Here is a 23,436-nt window from a genome sequence, read left to right on the forward strand (position 1 = left end):
GGCAGAACATGGAAAAATTTCAAACAGTTCAGAGGCCGGGCACGGCTACATTTTAAACATCTTAGATGCCGAGGATGTCTAAATTTTAACATCCTTCAAGGCCAATTATGGCTAAATATTAAATGTCTCAGAGGCCAACGATCGCTAAATTTTAAAAACCTTTTAGGCCGATCATGCTCAATTTTAAACAGCACAAAGATGGAGCACAGTTAACTATAAACGTCTTCCAGGCCAAGCATGGCCAAAATGGAGACATATATGAGGCAGAGCATGGCGAAATTCTCAACAACCTCTCGGACGAGCATGGCTGTATTTTAACCATCTTCAAGGCCAAGCATGGCTAAATTTAAAACCTCTTAGGGCTGAGAATAACTAAATTTTAACATCTTTCAGGCTGAGCTTGGCTAAATTTAAATGTCTTAGTGTCCGAGAATGGCTAAATTTTAACATCTTAGAGGCCGGGAATGCCTAAATTTAAACAGTTTGGTGTCCGTGCATGGATAAATTTTAACCAACTTCAAAGTCGAGTATGGTTAACTTTTAAACCTTTTAGAGTCCGTGCATGGTTAAATATTAAACATCTCAGAGGCCGAGCATCGCTCAATTATAAACGTCTCTCAAGCTGAAGGTGGTTAAAATGTAAACATCTTCGAGGCAGAGCATGGTTCAATTTTAAACATCTTCTTGGCTACATTTCAAACATCTTAGAGGCCGAGCATGTCTAAAATTTGAACTTCTTAGAGGCAAAGCATGGCATCAGTCGATTTCGGCGTGAGAACAGCTATGAGTCAGTTTCAGCGGGAGCATTGCGGAAGGAGGTTGCTGGAAGGTAAGTCAACCTTTAAAAGCACTTGTCTTTGCAGGGGCAGGCCAGTCGATTTCGGAGGGAGAACAGCTGGTGAGTCAGTTTCAGAGGGAGCAGTGCGGAAGTGGCTGCTGGGAGGTAAGTCAACCTTTAAAAGCACTTGTCTTTGCAGGGGCAGGCCAGCCGATTTCGGCGGGAGTGGAGCTGGTTGGTTAGTCAATTTCAGCAGGAGCTGAGAATTGTTTCTTCTTTTTTTTTTAAATTAGTTTTTTAGGCGGGAACAGGAAGTCGACCCGCGGACGTCTGGGAAGACCCTCACCAATAAATTCTGGTGGAGAGGAAACCAGAGACACTACACGTGTAGTGTCTCCCACCCGCCCTCCTCCTCTAACCGAATAATAAAACCCATTGGTCTGAGGTAAGTACCATATTTTATTATATTATTATTATTTTTTATAAAAAATTTAATTTAGTTGTTAGCCAGATCTTGGTAGAAAGTTAGAGGAATGGCAGGGAAGGGAGTGCAATGTTCCTCCTGCAGGATGTTTGAGGTGAGGGATGCAGTTAGTGTCCCTGCTGATTTTACCTGCAGGAAGTGCTGCCATCTCCAGCTCCTCCAAGACCGAGTTCGGGAACTGGAGCTGGAGTTGGAAGAACTTCGGATCATTCGGGAGGCAGAAGGGGTCATAGATAGCAGATTCAGGGAATTAGTTACACCATAGATTGGTGATAGGTGGGTAACTGTAAGAGGGACTGGGAAAAAACAGTCAGTGCAGGGGTCCCCTGCGGTCGTTCCCCTGAGAAACAAGTATACCACTTTGGATACTTGTGGGGGGGGGGACTTACCAGGGGCAAGCCATGGGGTACGGGCCTCTGGCACGGAGTCTGTCCCTGTTGCTCAGAAGGGAAGGGGGGAGAGGAGCAGAGCATTAGTAATTGGGGACTCTATAGTCAGGGGCACAGATATGAGATTTTGTGGGAGCGTGAGAGACTCACGTTTGGTATGTTGCCTCCCAGGTGCAAGGGTACGTGATGTCTCGGATCGTGTTTTCCGGGTACTTAGGGGGGAGGGGGAGCAGCCCCAAGTCGTGGTCCACATTGGCACTAACGACATAGGTAGGAAAGGGGACAAGGATGTCAGGCAGGCTTTCAGGGAGCTAGGATGGAAGCTCAGAACTAGAACAGAGTTGTTATCTCTGGGTTGTTGCCCGTGCCACATGATAGTGAGATGAGGAATAGGGAGAGAGAGCATTTAAGCACGTGGCTACAGGGATGGTGCAGGCGGGAGGGATTCAGATTTCTGGATAACTGGGGCTCTTTCTGGGGAAGGTGGGACCTCTACAGACAGGATGGTCTACATCTGAACATGAGGGGCACAAATATCCTGGGGGGGGAGATTTGTTAGTGCTCTTTGGGGGGGGGGGGTTAAACTAATGCAGCAGGGGCCTGGGAACCTGGATTGTAGTTTTAGGGTAAGGGAGACTGAGAGTATAGATTTGACAGGAGCACAGATTTGACGTCGCAGGAGGGGGCCAGTGTTCAGGTAGGTGGTTTGAAGTGTGTCTACTTCAATGCCAGGAGTATACGAAACAAGGTAGGGGAACTGGCAGCATGAGTTGGTACCTGGGACTTCGATGTTGTGGCCATTTCGGAGACATGGATAGAGCAGGGACAGGAATGGATGTTGCAGGTTCCGGGGTTTAGTTGTTTTAGTAAGCTCAGAGAAGGAGGCAAAAGAGGGGAAGGTGTGGCGCTGCTAGTCAAGAGCAGTATTACGGTGGCGGAAAGGATGCTAGATGGGGACTCTTCTTCCAAGGTAGTATGGGCTGAAGGTAGAAACAGGAAAGGAGAGGTCACCCTGTTGGGAGTTTTTTATAGGCCTCCTAATAGTTCTAGGGATGTAGAGGAAAGGATGGCGAAGATGATTAGGGATATGAGCGAAAGTAACAGGGTAGTTATTATGGGAGACTTTAACTTTCCAAATATTGACTGGAAAAGATATAGTTCGAGTACAATAGATGGGTCGTTTTTTGTACAGTGTGTGCAGGAGGGTTTCCTGAAACAATATGTTGACAGGCCAACAAGAGGCGAGGCCACGTTGGATTTGGTTTTGGGTAATGAACCAGGCCAGGTGTTGGATTTGGAGGTAGGAGAGCACTTTGGGGAAAGTGACCACAATTCGGTGACGTTTACGTTAATGATGGAAAGGGATAAGTATACACCGCAGGGCAAAAGTTATAGCTGGGGGAAGGGCAATTATGATGCCATTAGACGCGACTTGGGGGGGATAAGGTGGAGAAGTAGGCTGCAAGTGTTGGGCACACTGGATAAGTGGGGCTTGTTCAAGGATCAGCTACTGCGTGTTCTTGATAAGTATGTACCGGTCAGACAGGGAGGAAGGCGTCGAGCGAGGGAACCGCGGTTTACCAAGGAAGTGGAATCTCTTGTTAAGAGGAAGAAGGAGGCCTATGTGAAGATGAAGTGTGAAGTTTCGGTTGGGGCGATGGATAGTTACAAGGTAGCGAGGAAGGATCTAAAGAGAGAGCTAAGACGAGCAAGGAGGGGACATGAGAAGTATTTGGCAGGAAGGATCAAGGAAAACCCAAAAGCTTTCTATAGGTATGTCAGGAATAAGCGAATGACTAGGGAAAGAGTAGGAACAGTCAAGGACAGGGATGGGAAGTTGTGTGTGGAGTCTGAAGAGATAGGCGAGATACTAAATGAATATTTTTCGTCAGTATTCACTCAGGAAAAAGATAATGTTGTGGAGGAGAATGCTGAGCCCCAGGCTAATAGAATAGATGGCATTGAGGTACGTGGGGAAGAGGTGTTGGCAATTCTGGACAGGCTGAAAATAGATAAGTCCCCTGGACCTGATGGGATTTATCCTAGGATTCTATGGGAGGCCAGGGAAGAGATTGCTGGACCTTTGGCTTTGATTTTTATGTCATCATTGGCTACAGGAATAGTGCCAGAGGACTGGAGGACAGCAAATGTGGTCCCTTTGTTCAAAAAGGGGAGCAGAGACAACCCCGGCAACTATAGACCGGTGAGCCTCACGTCTGTAGTGGGTAAAGTCTTGGAGGGGATTATAAGAGACAAGATTTATAATCATCTAGATAGGAATAATATGATCAGGGATAGTCAGCATGGCTTTGTGAAAGGTAGGTCATGCCTCACAAACCTTATTGAGTTCTTAGAGAAGGTGACTGAACAGGTAGACGAGGGTAGAGCAGTTGATGTGGTGTATATGGATTTCAGCAAAGCGTTTGATAAGGTTCCCCACGGTAGGCTATTGCAAAAAATATGGAGGCTGGGGATTGAGGTGATTTAGAGATGTGGATCAGAAATTGGCTAGCTGAAAGAAGACAGAGGGTGGTGGTTGATGGGAAATGTTCAGAATGGAGTACAGTCACAAGTGGAGTACCACAAGGATCTGTTCTGGGGCCGTTGCTGTTTGTCATTTTTATCAATGACCGAGAGGAAGGCGCAGAAGGGTGGGTGAGTAAATTTGCAGACGACACTAAAGTCGGTGGTGTTGTCGATAGTGTGGAAGGATGTAGCAGGTTACAGAGGGATATAGATAAGCTGCAGAGCTGGGCTGAGAGGTGGCAAATGGAGTTTAATGTAGAGAAGTGTGAGGTGATTCACTTTGGAAGGAATAACAGGAATGCGGAATATTTGGCTAATGGTAAAGTTCTTGAAAGTGTGGATGAGCAGAGGGATCTAGGTGTCCATGTACATAGATCCCTGAAAGTTGCCACCCAGGTTGATAGGGTTGTGAAGAAGGCCTATGGAGTGTTGGCCTTTATTGGTAGAGGGATTGTGTTCCGGAGTCGGGAGGTCATGTTGCAGCTGTACAGAACTCTGGTACGGCCGCATTTGGAGTATTGCGTACAGTTCTGGTCACCGCATTATAGGAAGGACGTGGAGGCTTTGGAGCGGGTGCAGAGGAGATTTACCAGGATGTTGCCTGGTATGGAGGGAAAGTCTTATGAGGAAAGGCTGATGGACTTGAGGTTGTTATCGTTGGAGAGAAGAAGGTTAAGAGGAGACTTAATAGAGGCATACAAAATGATCAGGGGGTTGGATAGGGTGGACAGTGAGAACCTTCTCCCGCGGATGGATATGGCTGGCACGAGGGGACATAACTTTAAACTGAGGGGTAATAGATATAGGACAGAGGTCAGAGGTAGGTTCTTTACGCAAAGAGTAGTGAGGCCGTGGAATGCCCTGCCTGCTACAGTAGTGAAGTCGCCAACATTGAGGGCATTTAAAAGTTTATCGGATAAACATATGGATGATAATGGCATAGTGTAGGTTAGATGGCATTTGTTTCGGTGCAACATCGTGGGCCGAAGGGCCTGTACTGCGCTGTATTGTTCTATGTTCTATTAATCACTGAATGGTCACAGTTAGAGACAGCTACAACCCAGAGTGCAGTGGAACCACACAGAGAAACACACTGACAACTGGAACTGAATCTCTGAATGGTTACAGTTAGAGATAGCTACACCCCAGAGTGCAGTGGAACCATACAGAGAAACACACTGATAATTGAAACTGAATCACTGAATGGTCTCAGTTACAGAGACAGCTACACCCCAGAGTGCACTGAACCAACCCAGAGAAACACACTGACAATTAGATCTGAATCACTGAAAGGTCACAGTTACAGAGGCTGCGACACCCCAGAGGGCACAGGAACCACACAGAGTAACGCAATGACTATTGGAACTGAATCAGTGAATGGACACAATTATGGAGGCACCCACACCCCAGAGTGCAGTGTAACCACCCAGAGAAACACGCTGACAATTGGAACTGAATCACTGAATGGTCAGAGTTACAGAGGCTTCTACACCCCAGAGGCCACTGGAACCACACAGAGTAACGCAATGACAATTGTAACTGAATGACTGAATGGTCACAGTTACAGAGGCAGCTACACCCCAGAGTGCAGTGGAACCACACAGGGAAACACACTGACAACTGGAACTGAATCATTGAATGGTCACAGTTAGAGACAGCTACACCCCAGAGTGCAGTGGAAGCAGCCAGAGAAACACACTGGCAATTGGAACTGAATCACTAAATGATCACAGTTGCAGAGGCTGCTACACCCCAGAGGGCACTGGAACCACACAGAGTAACGCAATGACAATTGGAACTGAATCACTGAATGGACACAGTTACAGAGGCTGCTGCACCCCAGAGGGCACTGGAACCACACAGAGTAACGCAATGACAATTGGAACTGAATCACTGAATGGTCTCAGTTACAGAGACAGCTACACCCCAGAGTGCAGTGTAACCATCCAGAGAAACAAACTGAAAATTGGATCTGAATCACTGAATGGTCACAGTTACAGAGGCAGCTACACCCCAGAGTGCAGTGGAAGCACGCAGAGAAACACAGTGACAACTGGAATTTAATCACTTAATGGCACACAAGAGAGGCAGCTACACCACAGAGGGCACTGGAACCACACAGAGCAACGCAAGGACAATTGGAACTGAATCACTGAATGGTCACAGTTAGAGAGGCAGCCACACCCCATAGTGCAGTAGAACCACCCAGAGAAACATACTGAGAATTGGAACTGAATCACTGAATGGTCACAGTTACAGAGACAGCTAAACCCCAGCGTGCAGTGTAACCACCCAGAGAAACACAGACAACTGGAAATTAATCACTGAATGGCACACAAGAGAGGCTGCTATACCCCAGAGGGCACTGGAACCACACAGAGAAACACACTGACCATTGGAACTGAATCACTGAATGGTCACAGTTACAGAGGCTGCTATACCCCAGAGGGCACTGGAACCACACAGAGAAACACACTGACAATTGGAACTGAATCACCGAATGGTCACAGTTACAGGGACAGCTACACCCCTGAGTGCAGTGGAACCACCCAGAGAAACACACTGACAATTGGAACTGAATCACTGAATGGTCACAGGTACAGAGACTGCTACACCCCAGAGGGCACTGGAACCACACAGAGTAACGCAATGACAATTGGAACTGAATCACTGAATGGTCTCAGTTACAGAGACAGCTACACCCCAGAGTGCACTGAACCAACCCAGAGAAACACACTGACAATTGGATCTGAATCACTGAATGGATACAGTTACAGAGGCAGCTACACCCCATAGTGCAGTGGAACCACCCAGAGAAACACACTGACAATTGGAACTGAATCACTGAATGGTCACAGTTACAGAGGCAGCTACACCCCAGAGTGCAGTGGAAGCACGCAGAGAAACATACTGACAACTGGAATTTAATCACTTAATGGCACACAAGAGAGGCAGCTACACCACAGAGGGCACTGGAACCACACAGAGTAACGCAAGGACAATTGGAACTGAATCACTGAATGGTCACAGTGAGAGAGGCAGCTACACAGCAGAGTACAGCGGAACCACCCAGAGAAACACACTGACAATTGGAACTGAATCACTGAATGGTCACAGTTACAGAGGCAGCTACACCCCTAGTGCAGTTGAACCACCCAGAGAAACACACTGACAACTGGAACTGAATCACTGAAAGGTCACAGTTAGAGACAGTTACACCCCAGAGTGCAGTGGAACCACCCAGAGAAACACACTGACAACTGGAACTGAATCACTGAAAGGTTACAGTTACGGAGCCAGCTACACCCCAGAGTGCAGCGGACCCACCCAGAGAAACACACTGACAATTGGAACTGAATCAGTGAATGGACACAGTTATAGAGGCAGCCACACCCCAGAGTGCAGTGTAACAACACAGAGAAACAAACTGAAAATTGGAACTGAATCACTGAATGGTCACAGTTACAGAGGCAGTTACACCCCAGAGTGCAGTGGACCCACCCAGAGAAACACACTGACAATTGAAACTGAATCAAGAAATTATCACAGTTACAGAGGCAGCTACACCCCAGAGTGCAGTGGAAGCACCCAGAGAAACACAGACAACTGGAACTTAATCACTGAATGGCACACAAGAGAGGCTGCTATACCCCAGAGGGCACTGGAACCACACAGAGAAACACACTGACCATTGGAACTGAATCACTGAATGGTCACAGTTACAGAGGCTGCTACACTCCAGAGGGCACTGGAACCAGACAGAGTAACTCAATGACAATTGGAACTGAAACACTGAATGGTCACAGTTACAGAGGCTGATATACCCCAGAGGGCACTGGAACCACACAGAGAAATACACTGGCAATTGGAACTGAATCACCGAATGGTCACAGTTACAGGGACAGCTACACCCCTGAGTGCAGTGGAACCACCCAGAGAAACACACTGACAATTGGAACTGAATCACTGAATGGTCACAGTTACAGAGACTGCTACACCCCAGAGGGCACTGGAACCACACAGAGTAACTCAATGACAATTGGAACTGAATCACTGAATGGTCACAGTTACAGAGGCAGCTACACCCCAAAGTGCAGTGGAACCACACAGAGAAACACACTGACAATTGAAACTGAATCACTGAATGGTCACAGTTAGAGACAGCTACACCCCAGAGTGCAGTGGAACCACACAGAGAAACACACTGACAACTGGAACTGAATCACTGAATGGTCACAGTTAGAGACAGCTACACCCCAGAGTGCAGTGGAACTATACAGAGAAACACAGTGATAATTGGATCTGAATCACTGAATGGTCACAGTTACAGAGGCTGCTACACCCCAGAGGACACAGGAACCACACATAGTAACGCAATGAATATTGGAACTGAATCAGTTCATGGACACAATTATAGAGGCAGCCACACCCCAGAGTGCAGTGTAACCACCCAGAGAAACAAACTGAAAATTGGAACTGAATCACTGAATGGTCACAGTTACAGAGGCTGCTACACCCCAGAGTTCAGTGGAACCACCCAGAGAAACACACTGACAAATGGAACTGAATCACATAATGGACACAGTTAGAGACAGCTACACCCCAGAGTGCAGTGGAAGCACCCAGAGAAAAACACTGACAACTGGAATGTAATCACTTAATGGCACACAAGAGAGGCTGCTACACCCCAGAGGGCACTGGAACCACCCAGAGAAACACACTGACAATTGGAACTGAATCACTGAATGGTCACAGTTAGAGAGGCAGCTACACCCCAGAGTGCAGTGGACCCACCCAGAGAAACACTGACAATTGGAACTGAATCACTGAATGGTCACAGTTACAGAGGCAGCTACACCCCAGAGTGCAGTGGATCCACACGGAGAAACACACTGACAATTGGAACTGAATCAGTGAATGGTCACAGTTACAGAGGCTGCTACACCCCAGAGGGCACAGGAACCACACAGAGTAACGCAATGACTATTGGAACTGAATCAGTGAATGGACACAGTTACAGAGGCTGCTGCACCCCAGAGGGAACTGGAACCACACAGAGTAACGCAATGACAATTGGAACGGAATCACTGAATGGTCACAGTTACAGAGGCAGCTACACCCCAGAGTGCAGTGGAAGCACACAGGGAAACACACTGACAATTGGAACTGAATCACTGAATGGTCACAGTTAGAGAAAGCTACACCCCAGAGTGTAGTGGAACCACACAGAGAAACACACTGATAATAGGAACTGAATCACTCAGTTGTCTCAGTTACAGAGGCAGCTACACCCCAGAGTGCAGTCGAAGCACCCAGAGAAACAGACTGACAACTGGAACTTAATCACTTAATGTCACATAAGAGCGGCTGCTACACCCCAGAGTTCACTGCACCACACAGAGTAACGCAATGACAATTGGAACTGAATCACCGAATGGTCACAGTCACAGGGACAGCTGCACACCAAAGTGCAGTGGAACCACACAGAGAAACACACTGACAATTGGAACTGAATCACTGAATAGTCACAGTTAGAGACAGCTACACCCAAGAGTGCAGTGGAACCATACAGAGAAACACACTGATATTTGGAACTGAATCACTGAATGATCTCAGTTACAGAGACAGCTACACCCCAGAGTGCACTGAAACAACCCAGAGAAACACACTGACAATTGGATCCGAATCACTGAATGGTCACAGTTACAGAGGCTGCTACACCCCAGAGGGCACTGGAACCACCCAGAGAAACACACTGACAATTGGAACTGAATCACTGAATGGGCACAGTTATGGAGGCAGCTTCACCCAGGAGTGCAGTGGACCCACCCAGAGAAACACAATGACTATTGGAACTGAATCAGTGAATGGACACAGTTATAGAGGCAGCCACACCCCAGAGTGCAGTGTAACCACCCAAAGAAACAAACTGAAAATTGGAACAGAATCACTGAATGGTCACAGTTACAGAGGCTGCTACAGCCCAGAGTGCAGTGGAACCACACAGAGAAACACACTGACAATTGGAACTGAATCACTTAACGGACACAGTTAGAGGGAGCTACACCCCAGAGGGCACTGGAACCAGCCAGAGAAACACACTGACAACTGGAACTTAATCACTTAATGGCACACAAGAGAGGCTGCTACATCCCAGAGGGCACTAGAACCACACAGAGTAATGCAATGACAATTGGAACTGAATCACTGAATCGTCACAGTGACAGAGGCTGCTACACCCCAGAGGGCACTGGAACCACACAAAGTAACGCAATGACAATTGGAACTGAATCACTGAATGGACACAGTTAGAGACAGCTACATCCCAGAGTGCAGTGTAACCACCCAGAGAAACACGCTGACAATTGGAACTGAATCACTGAATGGTCACAGTTACAGAGACAGCTACACCCCAGAGTGCAGTGGAACCACACAGAGAAACATACTGACAATTGGTACTGAATCACTAAATGGTCACAGTTACAGAGGCAGCTACTTCCCAGAGTGCAGTGGAACCACCCAGAGAAACACACTGACAATTGGTACTGAATCACTAAATGGTCACAGTTACAGAGGCAGCTACACACCAGAGTGCAGTGGAAGCACCCAGAGAAACACGCTGTCAACTGGAACCTAACCACGTAATGGCAAACAAGAGAGGCTGCTGCACCCCAGAGGGCACTGGAACCACACAGAGAAACACACTGACAATTGGAACTGAATCACTGAATGGTCACCGTTAGAGACAGCTACACCCCAGAGTGCAGTGGAACCATATATAGAAACACATTGATAACTGGAACTGAATCACTGAATGGTCTCAGGTTACAGAGACAGCTACACCCCAGAGTGCAGTGAACCCACCCAGAGAAACACACTGACAATTCGATCTGATTCACTGAATGGTCACAGTTACAGAGGCAGCTAAACCCCAGAGTGCAGTGGAACCACACAGAGAAACACACTGACAATTGGAACTGAATCACCGAATGGTCACCGTTAGAGACAGATACACCCCAGAGTGCAGTGGAACCACCCAGAGAAACACACTGTCAATTGGAACTGAATCACTGAAATGTCACAGTTGCAGAGGCAGCTACACCCCAGAGTGCAGTGGAACCACACAGAGAAACACATAGACAATTTGAACTGAATCAGTATGTGCAAACTTACTAATTTCCATCGGTATTCACCCCTTTGCATCAGTATTCACCAAAGAGAAGGAATTGGTAGATGTTGAGTCTGGAGAAGGGGGTGTAGATAGCCTGGGTCACATTATGATCCAAAAAGACGAGGTGTTGGGTGTCTTAAAAAATATTAAGGTTGATAAGTCCCCAGGGCCTGATGGGATCTACCCCAGAATACTGAAGTAGGCTGGAGAGGAAATTGCTGAGGCCTTGACAGAAATCTTTGGATCCTCGCTGTCTTCAGGGGATGTCCCGTAGGACTGGAGAATAGCCAATGTTGTTCCTCTGTTTAAGAAGGGTAGCAAGGATAATCCCGGGAACTACAGGCCGGTGAGCCTTACTTCAGTGGTAGGGAAATTACTGGAGAGAATTCTTCGAGACAGGATCTACTCCCATTTGGAAGCAAGTGGACGTATTAGTGAGAGGCAGCACGGTTTTGTGAAGGGGAGTTCGTGTCTCACTAACTAGATAGAGTTTTTCGAGGAGGTCACTGAGATGATTGATGCAGGTAGGACAGTAGATGTTGTCTATATGGACTTCAGTAAAGCCTTTGACAAGGTCCCTCATGGTAGACTAGTACAAAAGGTGAAGTCACACGGGATCAGGGGTGAGCTGGTAAGGTGGATACAGAACTGGCTAGGCCATAGAAGGCAGAGAGTAGCAATGGAAGGATGCTTTTCTAATTGGAGGGCTGTGACCAGTGGTGTTCCACAGGGATCAGTGCTGGGACCTTTGCTCTTTGTAGTATATATAAATGATTTGGAGGAAAATGTAACTTGTCTGATTAGTAAGTTTGCAGACGACACAAAGGTTGGTGGAATTGCGGATAGCGATGAGGACTGTCGGAGGTTACAGCAGGATTCAGATTGTCTGGAGACTTGGGCGGAGAGATGGCAGATGGAGTTTAATCTGGACAAATGTGAGGTAATGCATTTTGGAAGGTCTAATGCAGGTAGGGAATAGACAGTGAATGGTAGAATCCTCAAGAGTATTGAAAGTCAAAGAGATCTAGGAGTACAGGTCCACAGGTAATTGAAAGGGGCAACACAGGTGGAGAAGGTAGTCAAGAAGTCATACGGCATGCTTGCCTTCATTGGCCGGGGCATTGAGTATAAGAATTGGCAAATCATGTTGCAGCTGTATAGAACCTTAGTTAGGCCGCACTTGGAGTATAGTGTTCAATTCTGGTCGCCACACTACCAGAAGGATGTGGAGGCTTTAGAGAGGGTGCAGAAGAGTTTTACCAGAATGTTGCCTGGTATGGAGGGCATTAGCTATGAGGAGCGGTTGAATAAACTCGGTTTGTTCTCACTGGAACAAAGGAGGTTGAGGGGTGACCTGATAGAGGTATACAAAATTATGAGGGGCATAGACGGAGTGGATAGTCAGAGGCTTTTCCCCAGGGTAGAGGGGTCAATTACTAGGGGGCATAGGTTTAAGGTGAGAGGGGCAAGGTTTAGAGTAGATGTACGAGGCAAGTTTTTTACGCAGAGGGTAGTGGGTGCCTGGAACTCGCTACAGGAGGAGGTAGTGGAAGCAGGGACGATAGGGACATTTACGGGGCATCTTGACAAACATGTGAATAGGATGGGAATAGAAGAATACGGACCCAGGAAGTGTAGAAGATTGTAGTTTAGTCGGGCAGTATGGTCGGCACGGGATTGGAGGGCCGAAGGGCCTGTTCCTGTGCTGTACATTTCTTTGTTCTTTGTTCTTGTTCTTGAATCACTAAATGGTCACAGTTACAGAGGCAGCTACATCCCAGAGTGCAGTGGAACCACCCAGAGAAACACACTGACAATTGGTACTGAATCACTGAATGGTCACAGTTAGAGGCAGCTACACCCCAGAGTGCAGTTGAACCACCCAGAGAAACACACTGACAACTGGAACTTAATCACTGAATGGTCACAGTTACAGAGGCTGCTACACCCCAGAGTGCAGTGGAACCACCCAGAGAAACACACTGACAACTGGAACTTAATCACTGAATGGTCACAGTTAGAGACAGCTACATCCCAGAGTGCAGTGGAACCACCCAGAGAAACTCAATGTCAATAGGAACTGAATCACTAAATGGCATAGTTAGAGAGGCTGCTACACACCAGAGTGCAGTGGAATCAAACAGATAAACACACTGACAATATGAACTGAATCACTGTATGATCATAGTTACAGAGGCAGGTCAACCCCAGAGTGCAGTGGAACCACCCACAGAAACTTACTGACGATTGGAACAATCACTGAATGGCCACAGTTAGAGAGGAAGCTAAACCCTAGAGTGCAGTGGAACCACACAGAGAATCACACTGACAATTGGAACTGAATCACTGAATTGTCACAGTTAGAGAGACAGCTACACCCCAGAGTACAGTGGATCCAGCCACAGTAACATACTGACAATTGGAACTGAATCACTGAATGGTCACAGTTACAGAGGATTCTACACCCCAGAGGGCTCTGGAACCACACAGATAAACACACTGACAATTGGAACTGAATCGCTGAATGGTCACAGTTACAAAGGCAGCTACATCCCAGAGTTCAGTGGAACAACTCAGAGAAACACACAGACAACTGGATATGAATCACTGAATGGTCACAGTTACAGAGGCTGCTACACCCCAGAGGGCACTGGAACCACACAGAGAAACACACTGACAATTGGAACTGAATCACTGAATGGTCACAGTTAGAGGCAGCTACACCCCAGAGTGCAGTGGAACCATATATAGAAACACATTGATAACTGGAACTGAATCACTGAATGGTCTCAGGTTACAGAGACAGCTACACCCCAGAGTGCAGTGGAACCACACAGAGAAACACACTGACAAATGGATCTGATTCACTGAATGGTCACAGTTACAGAGGCAGCTAAACCCCAGAGTGCAGTGGAACCACACAGAGAAACACACTGACAATTGGAACTGAATCACCGAATGGTCACCGTTAGAGACAGATACACCCCAGAGTGCAGTGGAACCATACAGAGAAACGCAATGACTATTGGAACTGAATCAGTGAATGGACACAGTTACAGAGGCAGCCACACCCCAGAGTGCAGTGGAACCACCCAGAGAAACACACTGACAATTGGAACTGAATCACTGAATGCTCTCAGTTACAGAGACAGCTACACCCCTAGTGCAATGGAACTACCCAGAGAAACACACTGACAATTGGAACTGAATTACTGAATGGTCACAGTTACAGAGGCTGCTACACCCCAGAGAGCACTGGTACCACACAGAGTAACTCAATGACAATTGGAACTGAATCAGTGAATGGTCACAGTTACTGAGGCAGCCACACCCAAGAGTGCAGTGGAACCACCCAGAGAAACAGACAGACAATTGGAACTGAATCACTGAATGGTCACAGTTACAGAGGCATCTACACCCCAGAGTGCAGTGGAAGCACCCAGAGAAACACACTGACAATTGGAACTGAATCACTGAATGGTCACAGTTACAGGGACAGCTACACCCCAGAGTGCAGTGGAAGCACCCAGAGAAACACGCTGACAATTGGAACTGAATCACTGAATGGTCACAGTTACAGAGGCAGCTACACACCGAGTGCAGTGGAACCACACAGAGAAACACACTGACAATTGGAACTGAATCACTAAATGGTCACAGTTACAGAGGCAGCTACACACCAGAGTGCAGTGGAAGCACCCAGAGAAACACACTGTCAACTGGAACCTAACCACTTAATGGCACACAAGAGAGGCTGCTACACCCCAGAGGCCACTGGAACCACACAGAGTAACACAATGACAATTGGAACTGAATCACTGAATGGTCACAGTAATAGAGACAGCTACATCCCAGAGTGCAGTGGAACCACCCAGAGAAACTCACTGTCAATTGGAACTGAATCACTAAATGGCATAGTTAGAGAGACAGCTACACCCCAGAGTGCAGTGGAACCACACAGAGAAACACACTGACAATTGGAACTGAATCACTGAATGGTCACAGTTACAGAGACAGCTACACCCCAGAGTGCAGTGGAACCATACAGAGAAACACATTGATAATTGGAACTGATTCACTGAATGGTCTCAGTTACAGAGACAGCTACACCCCAGAGTGCAGTGAACCCACCCAGAGAAACACACTGACAATTGGATCTGAATCACTGAATGGTCACAGTTACTGAGGCAACTACACCCCAGTGGGCAGAGGAACCACACAGAGTAACGCAATGACTATTGGAACTGAATCAGTGAATGGACACAGTTACAGAGGCAGCCACACCCCAGAGTGCAGTGTAACCACCCAGAGAAACAATCTGAAAATTGGAACTGTATCACTGAATGGTCACAGTTACAGAGACATCTACACCCCAGATTGCAGTGGAACCACCCAGAGAAACACACTGTCAATTGGAACTGAATCACTGAAATGTCACAGTTGCAGAGGCAGCTACACCCCAGAGTGCAGTGGAACCACACAGAGAAACACATAGACAATTTGAACTGAATCAGTATGTGCAAACTTACTAATTTCCATCGGTATTCACCCCTTTGCATCAGTATTCACCAAAGAGAAGGAATTGGTAGATGTTGAGTCTGAAGAAGGGGGTGTAGATAGCCTGGGTCACATTATGATCCAAAAAGACGAGGTGTTGGGTGTCTTAAAAAATATTAAGGTTGATAAGTCCCCAGGGCCTGATGGGATCTACCCCAGAATACTGAAGGAGGCTGGAGAGGAAATTGCTGAGGCCTTGACAGAAATCTTTGGATCCTCGCTGTCTTCAGGGGATGTCCCGTAGGACTGGAGAATAGCCAATGTTGTTCCTCTGTTTAAGAAGGGTAGCAAGGATAATCCCGGGAACTACAGGCCGGTGAGCCTTACTTCAGTGGTAGGGAAATTACTGGAGAGAATTCTTCGAGACAGGATCTACTCCCATTTGGAAGCAAGTGGACGTATTAGTGAGAGGCAGCACGGTTTTGTGAAGGGGAGTTCGTGTCTCACTAACTAGATAGAGTTTTTCGAGGAGGTCACTGAGATGATTGATGCAGGTAGGACAGTAGATGTTGTCTATATGGACTTCAGTAAAGCCTTTGACAAGGTCCCTCATGGTAGACTAGTACAAAAGGTGAAGTCACACGGGATCAGGGGTGAGCTGGTAAGGTGGATACAGAACTGGCTAGGCCATAGAAGGCAGAGAGTAGCAATGGAAGGATGCTTTTCTAATTGGAGGGCTGTGACCAGTGGTGTTCCACAGGGATCAGTGCTGGGACCTTTGCTCTTTGTAGTATATATAAATGATTTGGAGGAAAATGTAACTTGTCTGATTAGTAAGTTTGCAGACGACACAAAGGTTGGTGGAATTGCGGATAGCGATGAGGACTGTCGGAGGTTACAGCAGGATTCAGATTGTCTGGAGACTTGGGCGGAGAGATGGCAGATGGAGTTTAATCTGGACAAATGTGAGGTAATGCATTTTGGAAGGTCTAATGCAGGTAGGGAATAGACAGTGAATGGTAGAATCCTCAAGAGTATTGAAAGTCAAAGAGATCTAGGAGTACAGGTCCACAGGTAATTGAAAGGGGCAACACAGGTGGAGAAGGTAGTCAAGAAGTCATACGGCATGCTTGCCTTCATTGGCCGGGGCATTGAGTATAAGAATTGGCAAATCATGTTGCAGCTGTATAGAACCTTAGTTAGGCCGCACTTGGAGTATAGTGTTCAATTCTGGTCGCCACACTACCAGAAGGATGTGGAGGCTTTAGAGAGGGTGCAGAAGAGTTTTACCAGAATGTTGCCTGGTATGGAGGGCATTAGCTATGAGGAGCGGTTGAATAAACTCGGTTTGTTCTCACTGGAACAAAGGAGGTTGAGGGGTGACCTGATAGAGGTATACACAATTATGAGGGGCACAGACGGAGTGGATAGTCAGAGGCTTTTCCCCAGGGTAGAGGGGTCAATTACTAGGGGGCATAGGTTTAAGGTGAGAGGGGCAAGGTTTAGATTAGGTGTACGAGGCAAGTTTTTTACGCAGAGGGTAGAGGGTGCCTGGAACTCGCTACAGGAGGAGGTAGTGGAAGCAGGGACGATAGGGACATTTACGGGGCATCTTGACAAACATGTGAATAGGATGGGAATAGAAGAATACGGACCCAGGAAGTGTAGAAGATTGTAGTTTAGTCGGGCAGCATGGTCGGCACGGGCTTGGAGGGCCGAAGGGCCTGTTCCTGTGCTGTACATTTCTTTGTTCTTTGTTCTTGTTCTTGAATCACTAAATGGTCACAGTTACAGAGGCAGCTACATCCCAGAGTGCAGTGGAACCACCCAGAGAAACACACTGACAATTGGAACTGAATCACTGAATGGTCACAGTTACAGAGGCTGCTACATCCCAGAGTGCAGTGGAACCACCCAGAGAAACACACTGACAACTGGAACTTAATCACTGAATGGTCACAGTTACAGAGGCAGCTACACCCCAGAGTGCAGTGGAACCACCCAGAGAAACACACTGACAACTGGAACTTAATCACTGAATGGTCACAGTAATAGAGGCAGCTACATCCCAGAGTGCAGTGGAACCACCCAGAGAAACTCAATGTCAATAGGAACTGAATCACTAAATGGCATAGTTAGAGAGGCTGCTACACACCAGAGTGCAGTGGAATCAAACAGATAAACACACTGACAATATGAACTGAATCACTGTATGATCATAGTTACAGAGGCAGCTCAACCCCAGAGTGCAGTGGAACCACCCACAGAAACTTACTGACGATTGGAACAATCACTGAATGGCCACAGTTAGAGAGGAAGCTAAACCCTAGAGTGCAGTGGAACCACACACAGAATCACACTGACAATTGGAACTGAATCACTGAATTGTCACAGTTAGAGAGACAGCTACACCCCAGAGTACAGTGGATCCAGCCACAGTAACATACTGACAATTGGAACTGAATCACTGAATGGTCACAGTTACAGAGGATTCTACACCCCAGAGGGCTCTGGAACCACACAGATAAACACACTGACAATTGGAACTGAATCGCTGAATGGTCACAGTTACAAAGGCAGCTACATCCCAGAGTTCAGTGGAACAACTCAGAGAAACACACAGACAACTGGATATGAATCACTGAATGGTCACAGTTACAGAGGCTGCTACACCCCAGAGGGCACTGGAACCACACAGAGAAACACACTGACAATTGGAACTGAATCACTGAATGGTCACAGTTAGAGGCAGCTACACCCCAGAGTGCAGTTGAACCAGACAGAGAAACAAACTGACAATTGGAACTGAATTACTGAATGCTCTCAGTTACAGAGACAGCTACACCCCTAGTGCAGTAGAACCACCCAGAGAAACACACTGACAATTGGATCTGAATCACTGAATGGTCACAGTTACAGAGGCAGCTACGCCCCAGGGTGCAGTGGAATCACCCAGAGAAACACACTGACAACTGGAACTTAATCACTGAATGGTCACAGTTACAGAGGCTGCTACACCCCAGAGGGCACTGGAACCACACAGAGAAACACACTGACAATTGGAACTGAATCACTGAATGGTCACAGTTAGAGGCAGCTACACCCCAGAGTGCAGTTGAACCAGACAGAGAAACAAACTGACAATTGGAACTGAATTACTGAATGCTCTCAGTTACAGAGACAGCTACACCCCTAGTGCAGTAGAACCACCCAGAGAAACACACTGACAATTGGATCTGAATCACTGAATGGTCACAGTTACAGAGGCGGCTACGCCCCAGGGTGCAGTGGAATCACCCAGAGAAACACACTGACAACTGGAACTTAATCACTGAATGGTCACAGTTACAGAGGCAGCTGCACCCCAGAGTGCAGTGGGACCACCCAGCGAAAGACACTGACAACTGGAACTGAATCACTGAATGGTCACAGTTAGAGACAGCTACACCCCAGAGTGCAGTGGAAACACCCACAGAAACTGACTGACAATTGGAACTGAATCACTGAATGGCCACAGTTAGAACAAAGAGCAAAGAACAAAGAAATGTACAGCACAGGAACAGGCCCTTCGGCCCTCCAAGCCCGTGCCGACCATACTGCCCGACTAAACTACAATCTTCTACCCTTCCTGGGTCAGTATCCTTCTATTCCCATCCTATTCATATATTTGTCAAGATGCCCCTTAAATGTCCCTATCGTCCCTGCTTCCACTACCTCCTCCGGTAGTGAGTTCCAGGCACCCACTACCCTCTGCGTAAAAAACTTGCCTCGTACATCTACTCTAATCCTTGCCCCTCTCACCTTAAACCTATGCCCCCTTGTAATTGACCCCTCTACCCTGGGGAAAAGCCTCTGACTATCCACTCTGTCTATGCCCCTCATAATTTTGTATACCTCTATCAGGTCGCCCCTCAACCTCCTTCATTCCAGTGAGAACAAACCGAGTTTATTCAATCGCTCCTCATAGCTTATGCCCTCCATACCAGGCAACATTCTGGTAAATCTCTTCTGCACCCTCTCTAAAGCCTCCACATCCTTCTGGTAGTGTGGCGACCAGAATTGAACACTATACTCCAAGTGTGGCCTAACTAAGGTTCTATACAGTTGCAACATGACCTGCCAATTCTTATACTCAATGCCCCGGCCAATGAAGGCAAGAATGCCGTATGCCTTCTTGACTACCTTCTCCACCTGTGTTGCCCCTTTCAATGACCTGTGGACCTGTACTCCTAGATCTCTTTGACTTTCAATGCTCTTGAGGGTTCTACCATTCACTATATATTCCCTACCTGCATTAGCCCTTCCAAAATGCATTACCTCACATTTGTCCGGATTAAACTCCATCTGCCACCTCTCCGCCTAAGTCTTCAGACAATCTAAATCCTGCTGTATCCTCAGACAGTCCTCATTGCTATCCACAATTCCACCAACCTTTGTGTCGTCTGCAAACTTACTAATCAGACCAGTTACATTTTCCTCCAAATCATTTATATATACTACAAAGAGCAAAGGTCCCAGCACTGATCCCTGTGGAACACCACTGGTCACAGCCCTCCAATTAGAAAAGCATCCCTCCATTGCTACCCTCTGCCTTTTATGGCCTAGCCACTTCTGTATCCACCTTGCCAGCTCACCCCTGATCCCGTGTGACTTCACCTTTTGTACTAGTCTACCATGAGGGACCTTGTCAAAGGCCTTACTGAAGTCCATATAGACAACATCTACTGCCCTACCTGCATCAATCATCTTAGTGACCTCCTCGAAAAACTCTATCAAGTTAGTGAGACACGACCTCCCCTTCACAAAACCGTGCTGCCTCTCACTAATACGTCCATTTGCTTCCAAATGGGAGGAGATCCTGTCTCGAAGAATTCTGTCCAGTAATTTCCCTACCACTGAATTAAATCTCACCGGCCTCTAGTTCCCGGTATTATCCTTGCTACCCTTCTTAAACAGAGGAACAACATTGGCTATGCTCCAGTCCTCCGGGACATCCCCTGAAGACAGCGAGGATCCAAATATTTCTGTCAAGGCCTCAGCAATTTCCTCTCCAGCCTCCTTCAGTATTCTGGGGTAGATCCAATCAGGCCCTGGGGACTTATCTACCTTAATATTTTTTAAGACACCCAACACCTCGTCTTTTTGGATCACAATGTGACCCAGGCTATCTACACCCCCTTCTCCAGACTCAACATCTACCAATTCCTTCTCTTTGGTGAATACTGATGCAAAGTATTCATTTAGTACCTCGCCCATTTCCTCTGGCTCCACAAATAGATTCCCTTGCCTATCCTTCAGTGGGCCAACCCTTTCCCTGGCTACCCTCTTGCATTTTATGTACGTGTAAAAAGCCTTGGGATTTTCCTTAACCCTATTTGCCAATGACTTTTCATGACCCCTTCTAGCCCTCCTGACTCCTTGCTTAAGTTCCTTCCTACTTTCCTTATATGGCACACAGGCTTCGTCTGTTCCCAGCCTTTTAGCCCTGACAAATGCCTCCTTTTTCTTTTTGACGAGGCCTACAATATCACTCGTCATCCAAGGTTCCCGAAAATTGCCGTATTTATCTTTCTTCCTCACAGGAACATGCCTGTCCTGTATTCCTTTTAACTGACACTTGAAAGCCTCCCACATGTCAGATGTTGATTTGCCCTCAAACATCCGCCCCCAATCTATGTTCTTCAGTTCCCGCCTAATATTGTTATAATTAGCCTTCCCCCAATTTAGCACATTCATCCTCGGACCACTCTTATCCTTGTCCACCAGTACTTTAAAACTTACTGAATTGTGGTCACTGTTACCGAAATGCTCCCCTGCTGAAACATCTACCACCTGGCCGGGCTCATTCCCCAATACCAGGTCCAGTACCGCCCCTTCCCTAGTTGGACTGTTTACATATTGTTTTAAGAAGCCCTCCTGGATGCTCCTTACAAGCTCCGCCCCGTCTAAGCCCTTGGCACTAAGTGAGTCCCAGTCAATATTGGGGAAGTTGAAGTCTCCCATCACCACAACCCTGTTGTTTTTACTCTTTTCCAAAATCTGTCTACCTATCTGCTCCTCTATCTCCCGCTGGCTGTTGGGAGGCCTGTAGTATACCCCCAACATTGTGACTGCACCCTTCTTATTCCTGATCTCTACCGATATAGCCTCACTGCCCTCTCGCAGTATAGCTGTGATATTCTCCCGAACAAGTAGCGCAACTCCGCCTCCCCTTTTACATCCCCTCTCTCCCGCCTGAAACATCTAAATCCTGGAACGTTTAGCTGCCAATCCTGCCCTTCCCTCAACCAGGTCTCTGTAATGGCAACAACATCATAGTTCCAAGTAGTAATCCAAGCTCTAAGTTCACCTGCCTTACCCGTAATGCTCCTTGCATTAAAACATATGCACTTCAGGCCACCAGACCCGCTGTGTTCAGCAACTTCTCCCCGTCTGCTCTGCCTCAGAGCCACACTGTCCCTATTCCCTCGTTCTCCCTCAATGCTCTCACCTTCTGACCTATTGCTCCCGTGCCCACCCCCATGCTATACTAGTTTAAACCCTCCCGTGTGACAGTAGCAAACCTTGCGGCCAGGATATTTATGCCTCTCCGGTTTAGATGCAACCCGTCCATCTTATACAGGTCACACCTGCCCCGGAAGAGCTCCCAGTGGTCCAGATAACGGAAACCCTCCCTTCTACACCAGCTGTTTAGCCACGTGTTTGTCTGCTCTATCTTCCTATTTCTAGCCTCACTGGCAGGTGCACAGGGAGTAATCCCAATATTACAACCTCCCCCTTCAGGATTCCCTCTACCCATTCGGAGACATCCTGGACCCTGGCACCAGGGAGGCAACATACCATCCTGGAGTCTCTTTCACGTCCACAGAAGCGCCTATCTGTGCCCCTGACTATAGAGTCCCCTATTACTATTACTCTTCTGCGCTTTGACCCTCCCTTCTGAACATCAGAGCCAGCCGTGGTGCCACTGATCTGGCTGCTGCTGTTTTCCCCTGATAGGCTATCCCCCCCGACAGTATCAAAAGGGGTATATCTGTTCGAGAGGGGGACAATCACAGCGGATTCCTGCACTGACTGCCTGCCCTTTCTGGTGGTCACCCATTTCTCTGCCTGCAACTTGGGTGTGACCACATTTACATAACTGCGATCTATGACGCTTTCCGCCACCTGCATGCTCCTAAGTGCATCCAATTGCTGCTCCAACCGAACCATGCGGTCTGTGAGGAGCTGCAGTTGGGTGCACTTTCTGCAGATGAAGCCATCCGGGACGCTGGAAGCCTCCCGGACCTGCCACATCTCAGTCAGAGCACAGCACCCCTCTAACTGACATTGCGTCAATTAATTACAATTAAAATTTGTCGCTTTTTTTTTAATACTTTTTTTAAAATTGCAAAGTTACTGTCAACTATCTGTTTCCTAGCACTAGATTTCTAATAGAAATGCGATAGCTAACTATAATACTCTCCGATCTCTGGCTTAGATATCCTCCAAATTATAATTAAGTTATGATGTTTAATTAGTTCCTAAATACTCACATTTTTTTTAAAATTTAGGTTAGAATCCCAACCAGCCACTCTGGCCACAGCTTTTC

Source organism: Scyliorhinus torazame, chromosome 20 (assembly GCF_047496885.1).
Source record: "Scyliorhinus torazame isolate Kashiwa2021f chromosome 20, sScyTor2.1, whole genome shotgun sequence".
NCBI lineage: Eukaryota > Metazoa > Chordata > Chondrichthyes > Carcharhiniformes > Scyliorhinidae > Scyliorhinus > Scyliorhinus torazame.